The sequence below is a fragment of the Salmo salar genome, chromosome 12 (genome assembly GCF_965601325.2).
Source record: "Salmo salar chromosome 12, fSalSal1, whole genome shotgun sequence".
NCBI classification, from domain to species: domain Eukaryota; kingdom Metazoa; phylum Chordata; class Actinopteri; order Salmoniformes; family Salmonidae; genus Salmo; species Salmo salar.
In genome coordinates, this window is record NC_138302.1 from 102,345,779 (window position 1) to 102,365,324 (window position 19,546).

Sequence of the window (19,546 nt, forward strand, 5' to 3'; positions counted from 1 at the left end):
TGAGCAACGTCACCAAACAAAACCACATTGGGTTGGTCCAGACCAGACCAAACATGAACCAATCATAGACGACCGGACCAAACCTGAACCAATCATAGAGGACCGGACCAAACCTGAACCAATCATAGACGACCGGACCAAACCTGAACCAATCATAGACGACCGGACCAAACCTGAACCAATCATAGAGGACCGGACCAAACCTGAACCAATCATAGAGGACAGGACCAAACCTGAACCAATCATAGACATTAAGAGATGTGCATCATTCTCTACCGAGGCGATTGGATACATATCTAATATACATGGGCTCTGATACGACACAGGAACGATACATTTACATGTATACCTTTTAGTCATTTAGCAGACGCTCTTATCCAGAGCTACTTACAGTAGAGTGCATACATTTTATTACATTTTTAAATACTGGCCCCCACCCCCGTGGGAATCGAACCCACAACCCTGGCATTGCAAGCGCCATGCTCTACCAACTGAGCTACAGTGGGACTACACATTTAGTTAGAAACAATTCTGTGCGATATGGTTTCATTAGAGGAACTAAAATCGATGAGATCCGGTTCAATGAAACAACAAAAAAAAGATATATTTTATTTTTCACATTAACATCTGCTACAGTTGGAGGTCTGAGCTGAACCTGCCTGAGCTGATTTCTCTCTGTGTGCGTGTAGATGATTTATATGGTGTATGTGTATAAATCTGAGTGTACAAAACATTAGGAACACTTTCCTAAAATTGAGTTGCACCCCCTTTTTTGCCCTCCGAACAAAGTCTCCTCTGAACAGTTGATGTTGAGATATGTGTGTGTTACATGAACTCTGAAGCATTTATTTGGGCTGCAATTTCTAAGGCTGGTAACGTTAACGAGAACCAAATAGGTCTATCTTCTGTATACCACTCTTACCTTGTCACAACACAATTGATTGGCTCAAACGCATTAATAAGGAAAGGAATTCCACAAATGAACTATTAACAAGTCACACCTGTTCATTGAAATGCATTCCAGGTGACTACCTCATGAAGCCGGTTGCTCCTGTAAGATGATCTGGATAAGAGCGTCTGCTAAATGACTCAAAATGTCAACATAAAACGTTTTGCTGGGGATGTTCCTACGCTGCAGGAAATGCAAATGAGCTTTGTGATTTACATACATACATTCATTGAAACACTTAACACACAGAGTTATATTAACAGGATTGCACTTTTCACATATTCTACTTTTGGCCAGCTAATAGCCTAACCATTGATCAAGCAACTTCGTGGACTAAACATTAAAATGCTGCTTTGACAATATAGGTCAAATTAAGATCCTACATCTGTATATAACATAAAATAAAACAGTCTCTTAACCTGATCATTGCGGCATCCTCGTCTGACAAGTCCCAGCTCTTATGACCAGAGAAGTACAGGATCATCCAACAGTAAGAATACCCCCTTTTTCACCACTCTTCTGTCAGTACGGAGCTAGCTGTAGTATTCTACTGTAGTATTCCACGCTGTCGTTGTCCATACTCTTAGTCCTATAGGACACTAAGTGGCTGGCACTCAGTTTAACAGACCATACAATGCTCAGCGTTCAAAATGGGGGGAAGGATTAAAGCCTTGTAAATCTGTGACATAACAAACTGCCTTCCTTCCTTCCTGTACAGCCGGTTTCAGTCTACCTCCAGTAAATTCCCCACTCCAACCCACATGAATAAAAAAAAAATGTATAGTATACTTTGGTATAAATACTTTAGTATTCACCTGTATTTACAGTTAACTATAGTATAAATACTGTAGTATTTACAGTTACCTATAGAATAAATACTGTAGTATTCACTGTAGTATTTACAGTCAACTATAGTATAAATACTGTAGTATTCACTGTAGTATTTACAGTCAACTATAGTATAAATACTTTAGTATTCACCTGTGTTTTTGCGGACTAAAGTGTGCATAAACACCACAGTCAATACTGTAGTATTTACAGTTACCTATAGTATAAATACTGTAGTATTCACTGTAGTATTTACAGTCACCTAAAGTATAAATACTGTAGTATTCACTGTAGTATTTACAGTTACCTATAGTATAAATACTGTAGTATTCACTGTAGTATTTACAGTCAACTATAGTATAAATACTGTAGTATTCACTGTAGTACTTTACAGGTCACCTATAGTATAAATACTGTAGTATTCACTGTAGCATTTACAGTCAACTATAGTATAAATACTGTAGTATTCACTGTAGTATTTACAGTCACCTATAGTATAAATACTGTAGTATTCACTGTAGTATTTACAGTCACCTATAGTATAAATACTGTAGTATTCACTGTAGTATTTACAGTCACCTATAGTATAAATACTGTAGTATTCACTGTAGTATTTACAGTTAACTATAGTATAAATACTGTAGTATTCACTGTAGTATTTACAGTCAACTATAGTATAAATACTGTAGTATTCACTGTAGTATTTACAGTCAACTTCAGTATAAATAATGTAGTAAAATAAAACTGCTGTACATATACTACTATAATAATTAGTGGAGGGTTTTTGCAGATCAAAGTATTGTTTTTGTTTTATTATCTTTGACATAGAAGTGGAGGCTTTCTCTGAGGAACCCTGCTGGAGAAATAGTCAAATTAGCACATTTTCATTAACCTGTAGTTAGGAAGGACTGGGGTCTGAACGTGTTTTTGCAGATATTATTATCGTTATTACAATAGTATTCGAGAGAGAGATTTCAAGAGACGCGAACCCTCTAAGCCTCTTTAGTGTGGCGACAGTCCTGTTGCAGCCAGGCCAGGGCCGTGGACAGACCCGTGGACAGACCCGTGGACAGACCCGTGGACAGACCCGTGGACAGACCCGTGGACAGACCCGTGGACAGACCCGTGGACAGACCCGTGGACAGACCCGTGGACAGACCCAGGGACAGGGCCGTGGACAGGGCCGTGGACAGACCCAGGGACAGACCCAGGGACAGACCCAGGGACAGACCCAGGGACAGGGCCGTGGACAGGGCCGTGGACAGACCCAGGGACAGACCCAGGGACAGACCCAGGGACAGACCCAGGGACAGGGCCATGGACAGGGCCAGGGCGATGGACAGACCCAGGGACAGACCCAGGGACAGACCCGTGGACAGACCCGTGGACAGACCCGTGGACAGACCCAGGGACAGACCCAGGGACAGACCCGTGGACAGACCCGTGGACAGACTCGTGGACAGACCCGTGGACAGACCCGTGGACAGACCCGTGGACAGACCCGTGGACAGGGCCGTGGACAGGGCCGTGGACAGACCCAGGGACAGACCCAGGGACAGACCCAGGGACAGATCCTACCTGTGATTTAGATGGAGGAATGGGAGGAAGGAATGTACTGTACAACCATAATGATCTGCAAGTCATTGTGGCAGTAAGGTGAAAACACCACATGAAAATGTAACTCTTCAGTAAACAGACCCACACACTCTCCCTCCCTCAAAACACACACATCACTCTCCCACAAGCACACACAGCTCCCAACGTAAAAAATGTTACAGAACCGGACAGGTACAAAACTGAACTGAAGGAGCACCAGAAATATATTATATAATCTATATATATTATATATAGATTATATATAATCTAATGCAACATTGTTTTTTGAGCTGAAATAAAACATCCCATAAATGTTCCTTACGCACAAAAACCTCTCAAATGTTGTGCACAAATTTGTTTACATACCTGTTCGTGAGCATTTCTCAGTTCAAACAATACTCCATCCACCTGACAGGTGTGGCATATCAAGAAGCTGATTAAACAGCATGATCATTACACAGGTGCACCTTGTACTGGGGACAATAAAAGGCCACTAAAATGGGCAGTTTTGTCACAACACAACAATGCAACAGATGTCTCAAGTTGAGGGAGCGTACAAATGGCATGCTGACTGCAGGAATGTCCACCAGAGCTGTTGCCAGAGAATTTAATGTTAATTTCTCTACCATAAGCCACCGCCAATGGTGTTTTAGAGAACTTGGTAATATGTCCAACTGGCCTCACAACCGCTGACCACGCCAGCCCAGGACCTCCACATGTTGCATCTTCACCTGCGGGATCGTCTGAGACCAGCCACCCGAAGAGCTGATGAAACTGAGGAGTATTTAAAGCCCTTTTCTGGGGGAAAACATATTCTGACTGGCTGGGTGTTCTGACTGGCTAGATTAGGGCCTAATGAATTTATTTCAATTGCCTGATTTCCTTATATGAACTGTAACTCTGTAAAATCATTGAAATTGTTGCAAGCTGCATTTATATTTTTGTTCAGTATAATTTAGTATCCATTAAGGACGATATGAATCACACCTATACGAATCACACCTATACGAATCACACCTATACGAATCACACCTATACGAATCACACCTATACGAATCCTACCTTTGATATAGTTGAATCTTCCATTAAGGCCTACACGAATCATACCTATATGAATCCTACCTATATGAATCCTACCCATATGAACCTCCACCACCTATATGAATCCTACCTATATGAATCCTACCTATATGAATCCTACCTATATGAATCCTACCCATATGAATCACACCTATATGAATCCTTCGTATATGAATCCTTCCTATATGAATCACACCTATATGAATCCTTCGTATAAGAATCTTTCGTATATGAATCCTACCTATGTGAATCCTACCTATATGAATCACACCTATATGAATCCTACCTATATGAATCCTACCTATATGAATCACACCCATATGAAACATCTCATGAGTAAGCAGAGCCTTTTCCTTTCTTCCTGGGCCAATCAAATTAGCCTAAGACCTATTGTCAAGTTAGCAGGTTTTTCGCTAGGTAACGTGACTGAACAACGTTGTTTATCAAACCAATAATTAGCGACCCTGGATTAGTTTAAAAACAGCCCGCAACAGTTTGCGAAATGATATCAAATCCGTGCAACAACAAAAACAAACAAAAAAATCACACAAGGAAAAACAGCTGGTAAAGTTGGTATTTGCTGTAAAGCTGCAAGCATGCCAGTCACGAAGCTGTGCTCTATTTGTCCTCTCTGGTACTCAGAGGCTACTTGACAGTGAACTTGTGAACGCCTACTCAGACTGTCTTCTGTTTTATGAAATTATACAAATGCGTCAACTTTGCTCGCTCGGCATTGTAACATCTAATCTAACAACAGAAGATTCATCAGGATCCCCATACCCACCTCGCCCTCACGGCTAATTTAGATTTATTTTTTATTTTTTAAATGATGAATAGACATGCAAGAAGAGAGTATTGAGAGAAGCAGGCGAGTTATGGCTAGACCTGGACGTGGCTGCCAACTACAGCTCCCACGCATGATTTTTCATAATTTTTGTACAAAATGTCAAAAGTGAAAGAAAAATTCTAACATTACTTTATTTTGTGTAGATTGTTGACAAAAGAAAAAGAAGACAAAATGTGGGGGGAAAAAAATCTAAGAGTTGTGATTACTTTCTGAAGGCACCGTACATCAAAATAGAATTACGGTTATTAAGTTAGTTACAATGAGAAGGAGACGGCTAAAATGAGCAGCCATCTGGTAGGCTGTTGTTCAATTTGAATGGAGTTGTTGTAGACATGGACAGAAAAACAGCCTAAAATTAGCTGGCTATTTTGGCTAACTTCTTTACATGGATTTGATGCAGTGAAGACAACAGGCACTACCAGATGGGATGATAGATAGCCTATGGCAAGTGGCAATGATTTTATACCCCGGCCCCAGCCCATCCCCTGCTGCAAGCAAGCAGAGCAGCACCTCTCCCAAGTCAAACAGGCTGCACAGCAAACCAGTTCCCAAGTTGCAACAATGCATTTCGACTATAGCAGCCCCCCCCCAAAGAACACCCTGATATTATTTAAAATAATGAAATGATTTAAAATGCCCACCGCTAATATTAACATTAACAGGGAAAGGGATTAAAAGGGTGATTCAATGAACCCAGGTTCATAGAGTCTGGAATTGCATCATGGGATGATAGAAACATGGACAAATGACCAGAACATCAAGGGACACCTAACCTGAAGTAGCAGAATGAAAACAACTGTTGAGGTGGTTCCCTTCTGTACTGTTGAACCAATCCAATCAATGTGGAGGAGGAGGTTCCCTTCTGTACTGTTCAACCAATCCAATCAATGTGGAGGAGGAGGTTCTCTTCTGCACTGTTCAACCAATCCAATCAATGTGGAGGAGGAGGTTCCCTTCTGTACTGTTCAACCAATCCAATCAATGTGGAGGAGGAGATTCTCTTCTGTACTGTTCAACCAATCCAATCAATGTGGAGGAGGAGGTTCCCTTCTGTACTGTTGAACCAATCCAATCAATGTGGAGGAGGAGGTTCTCTTCTGTACTGTTGAACCAATCCAATAAATGTGGAGGAGGAGTTAAGATGGAGTTGTCTCCTTGTTAAGGTCCAAAAGCGGAAGTCGCGTCAGAGGCTCTCTCCATTTCCCCTGAAAACCGTTGTGGCCGATGCCGCAGAGGGTGAGGGCCACCATATAGACGTAATAACTTGTTTATTTCGAACCGGAGGGAGCCTTTTAAGTCAGTGGTGATGGAATAACAACCATGTCAAGTGAAAACAAGCCATGCAACTGTCACAAGCTAGTCAGGTAGCAAGCCATTAAACCAACCAGAGATGGTCCTCATAAAATACAAAACAACGAACCAGTGGCTAAAAAACACCAGCTTTTGTTTTTCTCCAAAACAGACTAAAATGACATCCAAGACAGTGGCCTCCATCATTCTTAAATGGAAGTAGTTAGGAACCACCGAGACTCTCGGGGGAGAAGGGCCTTGGTCAGGGAAGTGACCAACAACCTGATGGTCACTCTTACAGAGCTCCAGAGTTCCTCTGTGGAGATGGGAGAAACTTCCAGAAGGACAACCATCTCTGCAGCACTCCATCAATCAGGCCTTAATGGTAGTGTCCAGACGGAAGCCACTCCTCTGTAAAAAGGCACATGACAACCCGCTTGGAGTTTGCCAAAAGGCACCTAGGACTCTCAAGACAATGAGAAACAAGATACTCTGGTCTGATGAAACCAAGATTGAACTCTTTGGCCTGAATGTCAAGCGTCACGTCTGGAGGAAAAACCTGGTACCATAGTGTTGGCAGCATCATGCTGTGGGGATGTCTTTCAGTAGCAGGGACTGGGAGACTAGTCAGGATCGAGGGAAAGATGAACGGAGCAAAGTACAGAGAGATCCTTGATGAAAACCTGCTCCAGAGCGCTCAGGACCTCAGACTGGGGCGAAGGTTCACCTTCCAACAGAACAACGCAGGAGTGGCTTCGGAACAAGTCTCTCAATGTCCATGAGTGGCCCAGCCAGAGCCCGGACTGGAACCTGATCGAAAATTTATGGAGAGACCTGAAACTATTTTTGCAGCAACGCACCCCATCCAACCTGACAGAGCTTGAGAGGATCTGCCAAAGGGTGCTTCAACAAAGTACTGAGTAAAGGGTCTGAATGCTTATGTAAATGTGATGTTTTTTTTTCTTTTGAATAAATTCGCAAACATTTCTAAAAACCTGTTTTTAATTCGTCATTATGGGGTATTGTGTGTAGATTGATGAGGGGAAAAAAACGAAAACAATTTAATCGATTTTAAAATAAGGCTGTAACATAACAAAATTTGATAAAATGTAAGGGGTCTGAGAGGGTCCAAAAGGTACTGTATATAGTCAGTTTACTCCAATATAATTTTTGGTTGTTCAATGCTTAAACTCCCATGAATCCATTCGGCAAAACCACTCCCACCGTCACCGACTGAAGGTGCAGCTCCAGCACCCAATGTGCCATTTCCCAATAGCCTATATTTTCATATTGAATTACTTGTAAACTTCATACTTTTTTTTATTAGTTCCAATAAGCCTCCAGTGTTTTTGAATGGTGGTTTGGACAGTCGATGAGGTTGTATTTGTCTGTTATCATTTGGGCTCGCGAGTGGCGCAGAGGTCTAAGGCACTGCATCTCAGTGCTAGAGACATTACTACAGACCCTGATTTGGCCCAGCGTCGGCCGGGATAGGGTTCGGCCAGGGAAGGCCGTCATTGCAAATAAGAATTTGTTCTTAACTGACTTGCCTGACTTAACAGATGCAGCATGTATAGCTACTTAGTTAGCCAGATTTGCTAACGTTAGCACCAACGATACAGGGTGAGAAACTAAGATTCAGTAATGATTTGTCTGTAGATTTCATAATAAATGTGTTATTCTAACAGGCCTACATTTTGTTTGGACTAAATCGCTAAGATTAAACTCTGCTATTATTGCTGCAAACACTATAGTTGGGATGTAACATTCGGGATAGCATGCTAACTAGACACAGTAACTCTTATGGTTAGAATAGCTAGTTAGCATCTACATTTGAATGATTTATTAGTGTATAGCAGTTGATTCGTGACAATGTCATGAACATAACAGTCCAAACAACATGTCATAAGTTGTTAAAGACAGTCACTGAGATGAAACTCGGCTGTTATTGTTGCAAACACATTTCGGATGTAACGATAGCAGTCAGGCTAGTTAGCATGCCAATTAGATACAGTAACTTATGGTTAGCATAGCTAGTTAGATTCTAAATTATTAGTTTTTTTGTTTTGTATTGCAGATGATTGGTGACACCACCCCGTTCACAATAATGGATCGCTCCTACAGACAGTGAGTCATGTGGACGTGGCTCGCTATATAAAGCAGGCAGACAGGCATCAAGGCATTCAGTTACTGTTTGATTGAACGTTAGAATGGGCAAAACGAGTGACCTAAGTGACCGAGCATAGTATGATCATCGGTTCCAGTATCTCAGAAAAGTCCAGCTTCCTGGGCTTTTCTTTATTTTTTTATATATTTTTTTTTACAAACAACAGTGTCTAGGGTTTACCAAGAATGGTGTGACAAAAAAAAAAAAAAAAACATTGAGTCAGACTCTCAATCTCACAGGCACAAACATGACTTGAGTCGCATTACCATGGTAACCTCCTGCCCTTCAACATTGTCTCATCTGTGATATTTTTGTAAAAAGACTCAGGTCACCAAAAAAAATGAAATGAAATTAAACAATACAGCACATTACTTCTTACAAGTTATACACCTATGTTTTAGAAATACTACAAAGCATGCTCATCCATTTTTTGTGTTTTGTTGGTGTAATGTTAGCGGGGAGGGGGGAAAAATGTTATTTTGGCTGGTAAAAAAAAAATCTGAGTGGCTGGTAGATTAGCTACAGTGGCTGGTGTCCCATAAAGTTAATTTTAGGCCCTGCAGTCAGCCCTGATAAACAGCCACAGAAACAGCCAACCAGAACTGATAAATCAGATAACTGACAGGCCCTGACCTTAACCACCACAGCAAACAGAGCTCTCTGTCTGTCTGTCTGTCTGTCTGTCTGTCTGTCTGTCTGTCTGTCTGTCTGTCTGTCTGTCTGTCTGTCTGTCTGTCTGTCTGTCTGTCTGTCTGTCGGCTCAGTCCCTGCTTCTGCTTGACCAGTCAGTCATGACCAGTCAGTCTGTCTTGACCCTGTTTCCGCTTGACCAGTCAGTCATGACCAGTCAGTCTGTCTTGACCCTGCTTCTGCTTGACCAGTCAGTCATGACCAGTCAGTCTGTCTTGACCCTGCTTCCGCTTGACCAGTCAGTCATGACCAGTCAGTCTGTCTTGACCCTGCTTCTGCTTGACCAGTCAGTTGGTCTTCAACGACTCTGTCCCAAATGGAGCTCTGGTCAAAAGAAGTGCACTACATAGAACATAGGGTGCCATTTGGGAAGTATCCATGATGTTACTGTGCATTGACAAAACAACAGCACTTATGTGGGAAGACAAGGAGGAAGTTACAGTTATTAGAGGCACCCTATTCCTTATGGGCCCTGGTCGAAAGCAGTTCACTATATAGGGAATAGGTTGCCATATGGGACGCATGCATGATGGGCTCTGGGCCCTGGTCTAAAGTAGTGCACTATATAGGGAATAGAGTGCCGTTAGGGAGGGATCCATGATGTGCCTACATTGGTCGTGTGTGTTGACTCGTGGTAAGCTATTCCAGGATATGCAGAGATGGGAGACCGGACGAGAGAAAGCGGCTTCTGATTTTGTGCAATGAACCCTAAGCAATTACCCACAATCCTGTGTGTCTTCCCATGGACAGTTAGAACAACTCCAATAGAATTTCATCACACACTTTCTGACTAAAATTATTTTTATGCTGCCATCTGGGCGGCAGGTAGCCTAGCAGTTAGAGAGGAGAGACGGCAACTGAAGGGTTGCCAGTTTGAATCCCGGGTCCGAAGGGGGAAAAAAATCTGGTGGGAAATGAACGGGAACCAGAGGGTTGCTGGTATCAAATCCTAGGCACTTAACCACCCACAACAGCCCCCCCCCCCCTAAAAACCGATAGATGTATGTGTCTTTCAGAGGGGTTAAATGAGTCAAGTTTCGGGATGGACCTTGTGTGCAAATGTCCAAATAAAGTGGTTAATTAATCTTAATTTCACATGTGTTCACTACTACCACAGATATCCTAATAAATGAAGAGAATCATTGCATGTTTAAACTGAAATTGTTTAAAATGGATAGAGTATTGTTCCACCTGGGGATCATTGCCATGGTGTGTGACCGTTTCTCTATCAGGCTGATAGAGAGACACTCATCCATGATTTTATTACAAACAGGCTTGACTACTGTAATGTTCTCAACTGCAAAACATACATGGAGAGAGCACGCATTAAACCGGTTTTAAGGTCTCTGCACTGGCTGCCTGTGAGTTCTGGAATTCATTTTAGGATTATTCTATTGGTTTTTAAATCAATCCATTATTGTTCACCCTAATACACGTCAGACATGCTTTTAAGTTATGTACCCAGTAGGTCCCTCAGGTCCTCTGGCCTTTTAACTATCCCAAAGCCTGGGACCAAGAGGCATGGAGAGAGCAGCCTTTTAACTATCCCAAAGCCCAGGACCAAGAGGCATGGAGAGACAGCCTTTTAACTATCCCAAAGCCCAGGACCAAGAGGCATGGAGAGACAGCCTTTTAACTATCCCAAAGCCCAGGACCAAGAGGCATGGAGAGACAGCCTTTTAACTATCCCAAAGCCCAGGACCAAGAGGCATGGAGAGACAGCCTTTTAACTATCCCAAAGCCCAGGACCAAGAGGCATGGAGAGAGCAGCCTTTTAACTATCCCAAAGCCTGGGACCAAGAGGCATGGAGAGACAGCCTTTAGTTACCATTTACCCTTTATATAACTAGGCAAGTCAATTAGGAACAAATTCGTACTTACAATGACGGCCTACTGGGGAACAAGGGGGTTAACTGTCTTGTTCAGGGGCAGAACGACAGATTTTTACCTTGTCAGCTCTGGGATTCGATCTAGCAACCTTTTGGTTACTGGCCCAACTAGGTTACCTGCCGCCCCTAACCACTAGGCTACACCACTGTCAGCTTCAGTACACAAGGGAGGTCACCCATACCGGGGATACTGCTGCACTGTCGGATCTACAAGCATTTCGCTACACTTGCAATAACATCTGCTAACCATGTGTATGTGACCAGTACCATTTTTGTTTTGTATTTGGAAAGTGGCTCGGTATGGAAAAAGACACGTTCGGCAGGTGACCCGAATGCTAATTGATGAGGTACAGCCCAGCGGGGAGGCAGGTGTAACTCTGCGTTGTGTGTGGTTGATTGAGATTATATAGACGTGGACTTTGGAGATCAGGTAGTTTTAATTAAGCAGAATTCACCCTCTGCATCCTGCGTCTGCATCCAAAAGAAAATAAAACATTTTCTAGAGCACATATGTTCTGCGAATCGTCTCCTCTTTCTACAACAGATGCACAATACAAGGGACTGGGATCATTCGAGGAGCTAACCATCGTTCACACATACAATAGCCTGCTAATACCTTAGCTAGCTATTAACCACATGTTGAATTCAGAATGTTAATATCATCCTAAAAAAAGTACAATTACATCTTAACAATACCATCCACTTATGACTAACCTCTAAATATACAACATTATTCATGAACAAAACACTGTGTGTATGACTTTGTGCTTTAAAAGAATCAAACTTTTCTGAAGACGAACAGAAAAAGTGTGCCTACCTCTCATAGTGCATCAAAATGATTTGAGCACGCAGGGAAAAAGTACACACTCCCCTACTCCCAGGATGTAGACATGCATAATAACAAATCAACATGTTATATTAAAATATGAACCTGGTGAAATTCACACAGTACTTTAACAACTGTTACACAGGCAACAACCCTAGGTCTGTGGTGATGTTAAGAGAGGGCTGGGGGGGGGGGGTCTAGAGGATTGAAGCCTGGAGGTGCTGGCATGGGCAGAGGGGATGGGAATTCTCTGGATGTCTGTCAGTCAGCCTGGCCTGCCAGTTTACAAGACTTCCTAATGAAACTGATGCTATTTTCTTTCTCTCTCATTAAAATGTAAGAGGAGCAAGTGAGTAAACAACGGAACATAACAATCCATGTTCAGGTAGAGGTCCATCTGACTTGCCAGTCATTTTCAAGGGCAGAATATGACGGGCCACTGTTTAACACTAGAGAACTGCTACTGGACATGACAAGAGCAGTTAGCTAGTTAACGTTACTGCCGTCTATAGTTAGCTAACGTTATAACAATCACGGTTCATGTTTATAATTAAGCTAACATTAGCTATCACAGACATTGCATTAACAACAACCAAACATTGCAAAGATCTTTATATTGTAAGTAGCTAGCTGATACCATTGTTCGTGGACCATCTGAACGTTAGCTAGATAGCTAAACAACGTTAGTCACATAGCTAGCTAGCCTTGTTACCAAAATATGTATGTTAATAAACCAATATATTTGAGATCATCTCAGCCAGATAGCTAGTAAACCAACGTTCGTGGCAATGCAAGCTTCACAGCTAGTTAGTTACACATTAAAACAACGTATAGCAAACGTTGTTTACTTACCAGGTTTTGTGAATCCTCAGTTTAACAGATGGAAGCAAATCGGTGAAATCCCAGATAGGAAGGCAAACAAGACAGACCCCTGAATGAAGTTGTCGTTCCCGAAGAAAAAAAAAATGTTACCTAGCAGCTAACGTATAGCCTCAGTTTAACTAGACGCTAGTCTAGCAAGCTAACGATAACTAACGTTACCTAGACCTGGGTAACTCACGTTAAATGTAGCTAGATAGAATGTACTTGCAACGTGAGACCAAGTCTCCAGCTAACTGTTAGCTAGCTAACATGAGTTATCTAACGGTACTCTGGTTAACCCTTAGCTAGCTACGTTAGCGTAGCTAAATGTCGGAGTAAACACACATTATTAACTAGGTCATTTACTGTACTAGCTAGCTAGTTAACAGCCAGTTCGCTTCTGGCATTGTTGTTCCCCCCTGGGTTAGCACAACAGCTAGCTAATTTGGGTCCTTCAATTTAGCCAACAATGTCCCTCTCTCCCGTCTAAAACCACGACTCTCAGCCCAATAATAATGTCATCCTGTAAAATCCATCATCACCCTCATAACATTACTCAGCTACCACTAGCTATCTACAAAAAATGTTTTATGTAGCTTGAGTGAAAGTTTTGTAACCAGTAGCTAATGCTATACAATTGTGAATCAGTTTGTAACCCAAGAAATGATGTAAAAATGCTAAATGTTTTGGACACTTGACAGGTTGCGCTCGGATCCATTTCATGAAGCGCTGTTGCCACCTAGCGACAGTGGGGAAGTTCGCAACTTCCGGTTGCCTTTTTGGTTTTTTAATCATTATGTTGTAGCTAAATCCACTCCAGCACAGTTTATAAAAAAAACCTTTACTTATTCAAGCCATTTTTATTTTTTTTATTCAAAAGAATACACACAATTTAAAACCAAATAAAAAAAGTGAGTGGTCAGGGTACCACATGATGGAGGTGTTCCCTGTAACACAGCGTTCAGATTTACCTGCAATGATAATAAACTCAGTCCGATGATGCTGTGACACACCGCCCCAGACCATGACGGACCCGTGCTTGGCTCACTCCACACACATTTATAAATAAATCAAACAAAAAAAGACCACGACGGACCCTCTACCTGGATCCCACTCTAAGAGTACAGGCCTCGGTGTAACGTTCATTCCTTCGACGATAAACACGAATCCGATCATCACCCCTGCTGAGACAAAACAGCACATTTTTTTTTGTACTGGCCCCCCGTGGGAATCGAACCCACAACCCTGGCGTTGCAAACACCATGCTCTACCAACTGAGCCACAGGGAAGACCAGCCTCGAATCTTCTTGGGTATGAAGCTACAAGCTTGGCACACCTGTATTTGGGGAGTTTCTCCCATTCTTCTCTGCAGATCCTCTCAACCTCTGTCAGGTTGGATGGGGAGCGTCGCTGCACAGCTATTTTCAGGTCTCTCCAGAGATGTTTGATCGGGTTCAAGTCCGGGCTCTGACTGGGCCATTCAGGGATATTCAGAGACTTGTCCCGAGGCCACTGCTGCATTATCTTGGCTGTGTGCTTAGGGTCATTGTCCTGTTGGAAGGTGAACCTTCGCCCCAGTCTGAGGTCCTGAGCGCTCTGGAGCAGGTTTTCATCAAGGATCTCTCTGTACTTTGCTCTGTTCATCTTCTCCTCCATCCTGACTAGTCTCCCAGTTCCTGCCCCTGAAAAACATCCCAACAGCATGATGCTGTCACCACCATGCTTCACCATAAGGATGGTACCAGGTTTCCTCCCGACGTGATGCTTGGCATTCAGGCCAAAGAGTTCAATCTTGGTTTCATCAGACCAAAGAATTTTGTTTCTCATGTTCTGAGAGTCCTTTAGGTGTTTTTTGGCAAACTCTAAGAGGGCTGTCATGTGCCTTTTCCTGAGGAGTGGCTTTCGCCTGGCCACTCTACCATAAAGGCCTGATTGGTGGAGTGCTGCAGAGATGGTTGTCCTTCTGAAAGATTCTCCCATCTCCACAGAGCAACTCTGGAGGTCTGTCAGAGTGACCATCAGGTTGTTGGTCACCTCCCTGACCAAGGCCCTTTTCCCCCGATTGCTCAGTTTGGCCAGGTGGACAGCTCTAGGAAGACTCTTGGTGGTTCCAAACTTCTTCCATTTAAGAAAGATGGAGGCCACTGTTTTCTTGGGGGCCTCGACACAATCCTGTCTCGGAGCTCTATGGACAATTCCTTTGACTTCATGGCTTGGTTTTTGCTCTGATACGCACTGTCAACTGTGGGGCCTTTATATAGACAGGTGTGTGCCTTTCCAAATAATGTCCAATCAATTGAAATTATCACAAGTGGATACAAATTAAGTTGTAGAAACATCTCAAGGATGGTCAATGGAAACATGATGCACCTGAGCTGAATTTCAAGTCTCATAGCAAAGGGTCTGTATACTTATATTTCTGTTTTTGTTTTTTTTATACATTTGCAAAAATTTCTGAAAACCTGTTTTCCCTTTGTCATTTTGGGGTATTGTGTGTAGATTGATGAGGAACATTTTTTATTTAAAAAGGGAAGGGGTTTGAATTCTTCCCGAATGCACTGTATATCAACGAATTGGCGAGGGCACTAGAACAGTATTCAGCACCCGGCCTCACCCTACTAGAATCTGAAGTCAAATGTCTACTGTTAGCTAATGATCCGGTGCTGCTGTCCACCACCAAGGAGGGCCTACAGCAGCACCTGGATCTTCTGCACAGATTCTGTCAGACCTGGACCCTGACAGTAAATCTCAGTACACATTCCATCTAGACACTGTTGCCCTAGAGCTATAAAAGCCCTAAAACTATACCTGCCTCATCCTAAACATCAGCAACAGAGGTAACTTCCACAAAGCTGTCAACGATCTGAGAGACAAAATGGGACAAAATGGGACAAACACCAAATTGGAACTTCTATGCCATCAAAAGGAATTCAAAATTCCAGTTAGGATCTGGGATAAAAAAAAAATACTTGAATCAGTTAAAGAACACATTGCCCTTGATGGTTGTGAGGTCTGGGGTCCGCTCCCCAACCAATAATTCACAAAATGGGACAAACACCAAATTGGGACTCTGCGTGCAGAATTCTGTTTTGCAACGTAAAACACAAAATAATGCATGCAGAGCAGAATTAGGCCGATACCCGCTAATTATCAAAATCCAGAAAAGAGAAGTTCAATTCTACAACCACCTAAAAGGAAGCGATTCCCAAACCTGCCATAACAAAGCCATCACCTACAGAGTGATTCACCTAGAGAAGAGTCCCCTAAGCAAGCCGGTCTCGGGGCTCTGTTCACAAACACAAACAGACCCCACAGAGCTCCAGGACAGCAACACAAACAGACCCCACAGAGCTCCAGGACAGCAACACAAACAGACCCCACAGAGCTCCAGGACAGCAACACAAACAGACCCCACAGAGCTCCAGGACAGCAACACAAACAGACCCCACAGAGCTCCAGGACAGCAACACAAACAGACCCCACAGAGCCCCAGGACAGCAACACAAACAGACCCCACAGAGCTCCAGGACAGCAACACAAACAGACCCCACAGAGCCTCAGGACAGCAACACAAACAGACCCCACAGAGCTCCAGGACAGCAACACAAACAGACCCCACAGAGCCCCAGGACAGCAACACAAACAGACCCCACAGAGCTCCAGGACAGCAACACAAACAGACCCCACAGAGCTCCAGGACAGCAACACAACTAGACCCCACAGAGCCCCCAGGACAGCAACACAAACAGACCCCACAGAGTTCCAGGACAGCAACACAAACAGACCCCACAGAGCTCCAGGACAGCAACACAAACAGACCCCACAGAGCCCCAGGACAGCAACACAAACAGACCCCACAGAGCCTCAGGACAGCAACACAAACAGACCCCACAGAGCTCCAGGACAGCAACACAAACAGACCCCACAGAGCTCCAGGACAGCAACACAAACAGACCCCACAGAGCTCCAGGACAGCAACACAACTAGACCCCACAGAGCCCCAGGACAGCAACACAAACAGACCCCACAGAGTTCCAGGACAGCAACACAAACAGACCCCACAGAGCTCCAGGACAGCAACACAAACAGACCCCACAGAGCCCCAGGACAGCAACACAAACAGACCCCACAGAGCTCCAGGACAGCAACACAAACAGACCCCACAGAGCTCCAGGACAGCAACACAAACAGACCCCACAGAGCCCCAGGACAGCAACACAAACAGACCCCACAGAGCCTCAGGACAGCAACACAAACAGACCCCACAGAGCTCCAGGACAGCAACACAAACAGACCCCACAGAGCTCCAGGACAGCAACACAAACAGACCCCACAGAGCCCCAGGACAGCAACACAAACAGACCCCACAGAGCCTCAGGACAGCAACACAAACAGACCCCACAGAGCTCCAGGACAGCAACACAAACAGACCCCACAGAGCTCCAGGACAGCAACACAACTAGACCCCACAGAGCCCCAGGACAGCAACACAAACAGACCCCACAGAGTTCCAGGACAGCAACACAAACAGACCCCACAGAGCTCCGGCGCCCCGCCCCGGCCCAGGACAGCAACACAAACAGACCCCACAGAGCTCCAGGACAGCAACAAAAACAGACCCCACAGAGCTCCAGGACAGCAACACAAACAGACCCCACAGAGCTCCAGGACAGCAACACAAACAGACCCCACAGAGCCCCAGGACAGCAACACAAACAGACCCCACAGAGCCTCAGGACAGCAACACAAACAGACCCCACAGAGCTCCAGGACAGCAACACAAACAGACCCCACAGAGCTCCAGGACAGCAACACAAACAGACCCCACAGAGCTCCAGGACAGCAACACAAACAGACCCCACAGAGCTCCAGGACAGCAACACAAACAGACCCCACAGAGCTCCAGGACAGCAACACAAACAGACCCCACAGAGCCCCAGGACAGCAACACAAACAGACCCCACAGAGCTCCAGGACAGCAACAGTAACACAATTAGACCCAACCGAATCATGAGAAAACAAAAAAATCATTACTTGACACATTGGAATGAATTTAGCAAAAAAACTGAGCAAACTAGAATGCTATTTGGCCTCTAAACAGAGAACACAGTGGCAGTGGCAGAACACAGTGGCAGAATACCTAACCACTGTGACTGACCCAAAATTAAGGAGAGCTTTAACTATGTACAGACTCAGTGAGCATAGCCTTGCTATTGAGAAAGGCCTCCGTAGACAGACCTGGCTCTCAAGAGAAGACAGGCTTTGTGCCCCTACCAACAAAATGAGGTGGAAACTGAGCTGCACTTCCTAACCTCCTGCCAAATGTATGACCATATTAGAGACACATATTTCCCTCAATTTTCACAGACCCACAAAGAATTTGAAAACAGATCCAATTTCGATAAACTCACATATTTATTGGGTGAAATACCACAGTGTGACATCACAGCAGCAAGACCTGTTGCTAAAAGAAAAGGGCAACCAGTGAAGAACAAACACCATTATAAATACAACCCATATTTATGTTTATTTATTTTCTCTTTTGTACTTTAACTATTTGCACATTGTTATAACACTGCATATAGCCATAATATGACATTTGAAATGTCTCTATTCCTTTGGAACTTGTGAGTGTAATGTTTACTGTTTGTTTTTTGATTGATTATTTCACTTTTGTTTATCTATTTCACTTGCTTTGGCAATGTTAACATATGTTTCCCATGCCAATAAAGCCATTTGAATTTAATTGAGAGAGATCAGACTCCACTTATCCATTGAGCCACAGAGCCCTGCAGTGGAAGTATCATAGTACCCATAAAACCTAATGGTCAAAGAGGGAAATTATTCAAATCGTTTTTCCACCATTCAAACACTTAAAATAAGGGTTGTATTTTGTGTAAGCTTACCCTGGCATTGACGTTTTGATAACCTTTTAAATCTCTCTCAGACAAGTTTTTATGGGTATTATGACTCATACTGTGGTACTCTATTGCTGGACGTAATAAATTGTGCAAAACATCCACAACTCTGCAGAATATGTTGACGGGTCATCCCCGGGTAGTGAGGGTAGGCGACAACACATCCGCCACTCTGATCCTCAATACGGGGGGGGGGGGGGCCATCTCAGGGGTGTGTGCTTATTCGGCATGGGTCCTCAGATCCTCAAAACGTTCTACAGCTGCACCATTGAGAGCATGTTGACTGGCTGCATCACCGCCTGGCACGGCACCTGCTTGGCATCCAACCGCAAGGCGCTACAGAGGGCAGTGCGTACGGCCCAGTACATCACTGGAGCCAAGCTTCTTGCCGTCCAGACATTTTGAGATGGAGAAACAGTTTAAATGTAAAAACAATTCTAATGTTCACAAGTATGGAACCCATCCCACTGGTCACAGAAGTCAATTCAAAGTCCATTCCACATTGGTTTAACATAATTTAATTGAAAGTACTTGGAAACAATGTTGATATAACTAGTGTGTGCCCAGTGGGATGGCTCTGTGCCCAATTTGCAACTCTGTTTTTT

The 19,546-nt window shown here is 43.7% G+C and overlaps 1 protein-coding gene across 2 annotated transcripts in view; it reads right to left on the reverse strand.

The window, feature by feature from the left end:
* Positions 1-13,744, reverse strand: part of LOC106566225 (inositol hexakisphosphate kinase 1) — a 99,599-nt gene extending 85,855 nt beyond the window's left edge. The window contains exon 1 of one of the 2 annotated variants that reach the window (XM_082959521.1): positions 13,015-13,744. The gene's annotated coding sequence lies outside the window, so the exon portion shown is untranslated. Of the gene's footprint in view, positions 1-1,368; positions 1,630-13,014 lie in introns of those variants that run through there. The other variant, XM_082959522.1, reaches the window with a different exon arrangement.
* Positions 13,745-19,546: the final 5,802 nt, after the last annotated feature.